We start from the raw sequence: 6,000 nt of genomic DNA, 5'->3' as shown, positions 1-6,000 counted from the left end.
CAGAGTTCCCTAAGGACCTCAAAGGATCCCGGGATGTGCTCACACCTAGATTGTATAACCAAGAGAGTGAGTGCAGTATGGAAGGGCCAACTCTTATGTGTCCAAGTTCAGAGGGACCTCAAGGGTCCTAAGGCAAGGCTTACACAAAAGGGGCAGAACCTAGATTTTAAGAGTATAGTGGAAGTGCAGAACACAAGTTGAAAGGGATTTTTTTAAAAGCTGGATTGATAGTCCATTTTGAAAGTAATCAGTAGCAGAGGTGATTAAAATCAGTTGTAGTAGTAAAAAAAACTCAAAACTCCCAACATGGGATCACACATAGAATCAGTAGTCACACAAGAGGTCAAGGGGGTTTGGGACACACAAACATTTGACTGTAAACACATAACCCCATCAAGGGTCTTAGGACTAGTTGGACATGCACAGCAATAGTTGATACTGGCTAATCACAGGTTAGTCAGAAAGAACAGAAACACATTGAAGGGATAGGGACTTGGGATGGCAAGTACACAATAAGTGACTGACAAAGTATGCCTTTGTAAGGCCCCCGAAAATTTTTCCAAGTAATTTGAGATTTCGTCGTGCCAAGGTAGGCTAATTATTTCATTTTGTGTGAAAATGAGGATTCATGATATAGTGGGTATCAATTGGATATGTTAATAAGCATATAATTCATGTTATAGGTGAATTGGGGTCTAAGGAGAGGCCTAAGTCTAAGCCAATTTAGAAAAGTTTCATATTAGACGAAATCTGTAAATGAGTGCGCACAAGATCTCACTGTGAACGATCATATCTCCAGTTATATAAGGAGTTGTATGATGAATAACCTATAAAATTAAATCCCTTTGAGTCTAGTTTCCAACGCAATAAACTGTTTGTCTTTTGGAGGTGTATACAGAAAGTTATGACCATTTTACTTGGAAGGTGTCACTAGCGCGAACATTAGCGCGAAGTCGCACATTATGCTGAGTATTCTGCCTCCCGCGCACGAACATAGCTCGAGCTCGCGCGCGTGGAAGGTTTTTAAATATCCTAAAGACCGGAAATAAGAGAATTTGAGTCATTTCTCAAGCTTAGGGCTTCCTCTACACCCCCAACTCGACCAAGGCATCCAATTGCACACCCAAGGTGAGTTTTAAGTGTGTTTTCATGGTGATTTCACTCCTCAATCACTAGTTACAACATGATTTTGATTGGGTTTCATAGGATTTCTTCAAAATCTCAAGAACACCCCAAAGTTGTCTTTCAAGATTTGGTCTACAAGAGGTAATACTACACCTTAGACTTACATATATGGAGTTATTATGAAAATATGAGTATGGATTAAGTATTGTAACTCATGGGATGGGGATTGGAAGTCATAGGTGCCTAACCTAGGTTGTGTTGGTATTGTAGAGATTGTGAGGTGGGTTATTGAGGTATATTCTTGGGGTAATAGTATTATGTATACATGCATGTACAAATTAGGTCTGTGGGAAGATTGATGAATATAAATAAGTAAAGATTGGGTTGGGGAATGAAGAAAATCTTGTAAAAGAAATTTAAAATCAAGATGCTCAACTAGTGTTTGATAAAATGCTCAAATGAGCTGAAACCATGAATACCTTCCTAATTTGTGTTAATTTTGTTATGTTTCAAGTAGATTGGGATTGCTAGAATTTTTGAAACGTCGTAGTAACTTAAGGAAAGCTCAAACGAGGTATGTATGACTAACTTTGACCTTTGTAAAGTCACTTTGTTTGGTGTACGAATATTTGGTATGTGTACCTTGTATGAAAATATGTGAATTGATTGTCTTAGTTGATTTCCACACCACCAAGTTATATGTGATTGTGAGCAGTGATTTGATGTGATTACCCTATTATGTGCTAATCTTGTAAATGCTTGAGGAGGACGATATGGAAGTATGTGTTAACGAATAAAAGAATGTTAATGTGTTCAAATGTAAAAATGTGTATAATGGCTAAAAACCGTGCGTGGTAAGAAATGAAAGAGGGTATTGTGAAATGACGTAAATAAGTTGAACGATTACGACAACACCTTATACATAAATTACTGCTTTGTGATAGTTATGGTGCCTTGGGCCCAAATGTATGAATTGTTGATATGAACTTGTGTTTCCTTGAAATGATGGTGTAAAGAAATGGCAACAAATCAAGTGTGTGTGTGTGAATATGGTTATGTGGTAAGAACTGAGAAACAAATGATGGAAGGAAATCGTAAATGATGCAATTGGAAAAACTGTGGTAATAACATATTTAGCTTGTCGTGGGTAATTATTGGGGTGACTTAAATTGCATATGAGTTGTTGAATATGTTGAAAGGGTATTGATGGCTACGGAAATTCTTGTGAATTGTTGTGGCTGTTCTTTGAGAATTGTTGTTGTTGTTGTTGTTGTTGTTCTTTGTGAATAATTGTTGTTGTTGTGAAGTGATATTCTGGATGGCCTGAAGCCATGCGATTGAACTGTAGACTACTGTTGTTGTGTGAAATATGATTGTCAGGTGGGATCGGGTTGCGCGCCGCAACACAAATTAATAAATTGTCAGGTGGGATCGGGTTGCACGCCGCAACACAAATTGATAAATTGTGGGTTGGGATGATAAGGGTGGCCGTGTTAATAAGGGTGGAAAAGTGATCGAAATCACTATTGAAATGAAAATATGTGAAAGTTGTGAAATCGTTGATGTGATGAAATAATGTTAAAAAGGGAAAAGATGAGATTGCGAAACTTGTTTGGCTTTGGTTGTTCCTTTCTTGTGCATTTGGTTGTTTATTCTATTACTATTTGTTATCTGTGTATCAGTTGATTTTACTTGGGGTAAAGTTTGTACATACATACCAGTACAATTCAAATGTACTGACGTCCCTTTTGTCGGGGCGCTACATTCGTGTTATGATTTTAGGTGGTTCTATAGCAAGTACTCCAGTCCACCGGCAGTAGCACCTCCTCCACTTTTCGTCAGTTGTATTGGTGAGTCCCTTTCCTCTCGGGGCCCTGCGTGGCTCATGCCGTTTTTCTTCCTGGAGTCTTATTTTGGTATTTGTGTAAGGTACAGCCGGAGCCTTGTTGCCGGCATTTCCGTATTATTCTTCAGTTGTATTTAGAGGCTCCATAGACAGGTTGTGGGTAGTGTCGGGTGTTGGAATTTAAATAGAAATATTGATGTTTGGCAAAGATTTATGAAACTTGTAATATTTTGATAATTATGATTTAAGTTGCTAATGGAAGTTGTTAATGAAATACTTACTAAATCTGATTAAAGGAGTCCATCTCCTATTTAATCATGAAGTTGTTTGGGTAGAATGAAACCTATCAGGCTTGCTCAGTCGGGTTTACTCGGTTGAGCGCCGGTCGCGCTCCTTGGATTTTGGGGCATGACAACCTTGAAACACACATAGGGGAGTGCATTAATCTAAAGGGGAAGGGGAGACATTATAGCCTGCTGGTAATGTAACTTGACTGCAGGTTTCATGACAGAATCACAAGCAGAAGTAGACAAGAATGAGAGAACTGAAACAATTAAAGAAGAATGTTGTTGTTGAAGCTTTAAAATTAACTAGGACATACCAGTTGAGAAAGCAAAGTGCAGAAAGGTAAAGCACGTAGGATTCCACAGTCTAGCCTTGGCTTTCAGCCGGCTAGACAAAGCAGTAGCACAAGTAGTAGTAGAGAAAGAGAGTTTTGAGTGTATAAGTGTGTGTTCTTAACTAAATTGTTCGTGTCTTTAGAGAAGAGAGGGTAGGGTATTTATACCTTTAAAAACGAGTAAAAAATAAGGTAACAAGTAAAGTTTTAACACAAACATGGAAATAATCACAATCAGAATTAATTAATACAAGTACTTTCCTTTAATCAAGGAATTACTGCTTAACAGATACTAACTGGGATAATTAAGGAAAGAAAATCAATTTGAGGAAGATTTATTTCTGACCATATAAGGGATAGTAAAAATATAGAGTATACAATTGAGTCTAGGTAACAAAATATATTTAATTGGGGAAAGGATTCAGCAGGGGTACAACATCATAACAAATAAAGGAAAGGAATCAATCAACTCAAACAAACGGGTAAAATTAGGTGTTTATAAGAAAACCTTTGCAATCAGTCGTAACTTGAGGAAATCAAGATCAATTAAGAAAAAATTATGATTCTGCACTTTGCCATATAAATAGAGAAGAATGAACAAGAGTATCAGACATGCAAGGCCAACCATACTGACAAAAGAAGCAACTGGACAAACACAAACATATAACAGTAAAAGGAGTAGGCTTAGGGACTCAGTAGTAAAAGAACCTACTCGAAGCATGGTAGTCAACAAGTCAAGTAGTCACATAGAACCAACAATGAAGAAACTAGTCTAACACATAGTAACAGGTAAAGGAGATCAACACACAGAAACAAGAAAAGTCTTTAAACTCATAGCAATAAGTGAAGAAAAAATTTATAAGGAATTAGAGTTTTAACAGAGCTGAGTTAAAATGGTAAGAACTTAGAATCGGTCAAGTTAAACAAAGAAAAGGATCTAAACACAAAGAACTCAGTCGAAACCAGTACAAAGACAATTCCAAAACTCGGATAAACCAAAATACTTAGGGTTTTAAACCCGATGAACCAGGTAGAAGAAGAACATAAACAAACCGTTTAATCATAGTGAAATCATAAAACAGTACTGAAAATCGGAGAAGATATCTTTTAAAAAAAGGTTAAGAAAACCCTAATTTTTGAAGACGGAGAGTCGCTTTGAAAAAATTGGAAAAGCTTTGAGAAAAATACCTAAGAGGTTCATAACATACACAGATCTAAGATAGATATGAAAGAAAAATTGAAAGATCTTAAAGGTTAGGGTTTTAGAGAATCCAGAAAAGTGAGAAAAACATTGAAAAGTTACCGATCTAGCCAGAAAAATCAAGGATCTGACTCGAACAACCATGGATGACCGGAAAGAGGCCATGGAATGGAGTTGAGCAAGGACTGGACCAGATTTCTTCGAGATCTGTCCATTAAATCACACAAGCGGGACACCAGGGGATGTAGGAGACTAGTACACGTCTCAAATAGCCCTAGGAGTCCATGGATTGGGTGGGGGTTGAAGGGGATTAGGGTGGATTTGGGTGGCGGAGGCTAGGGTTAGCCTTAGGTTTTCAGAGAGAGTTTGAGAGGAGAAGGGATTCAAGGGCGGCGGGTTGGTATAAATGATTTAGGTTAGGGTGGTCATTTGGGTTTAAAAAGGTAAGAATGAATAGTGGTCGTTGATCTTAGAGATCAATGGCCAGGATGAGAGGGGGTCTGGGTCAGGTAGGATTTGATTGGGTTAGGTGCGGGTTTTAATTGGAATCGGGTTGGGAAATTTGGGGTCTAATTTAGGCTATAATTAAAATACAAATGAGTTGTTATTTAAATAGCCATTTTCCCTTTTAATTTATAAAAAATAGTAAATAGTTTTTGAAAATAAATTGAAAGTGATAAAATGATTTATAGCACGTAATTAACAATTTAAAAATACAAGACCCAATTTTATGAATATAAAACCTAGTTAATCCTTACAAGGGTTAATATTGCAATTATGTGCAATTTAGCTTTAAAAATAATAAATAAAATTGTAAAAATATGTAAAAATCACTTTAGCCAATATTTTGGAATAAATATAAAAATCTAATAGATGAATTACCAAAAATAATAATTTTGGAAATAATTATTGGGATTTTATGGATAAAAGGGAGAAAATAAATCAATTTAAACCTTTAAAAATTATGAAAAAAATAATAAAACACTTGGACATGCTTATATATGCATATATATGCTATTTTGAAGTTATTGTGCATATTGAAAATATATAGGGAAGAATTGGGTATCAATATCTATCCCCTAAGGTTGGTTCGCACATACTGGCATCATCAGCATATTACACCAGATCTAGAGGCCCTCCACCTCCTCTTCCTCCGAGTGATCCGAAAAGTAGAGGAAAAGATAAGATGGATGCCTTAAGTGGTATTTG

The sequence above is a fragment of the Nicotiana tabacum genome, chromosome 10 (genome assembly GCF_000715075.1).
Source record: "Nicotiana tabacum cultivar K326 chromosome 10, ASM71507v2, whole genome shotgun sequence".
NCBI lineage: Eukaryota > Viridiplantae > Streptophyta > Magnoliopsida > Solanales > Solanaceae > Nicotiana > Nicotiana tabacum.
This window is presented reverse-complemented; position numbering follows the sequence as displayed.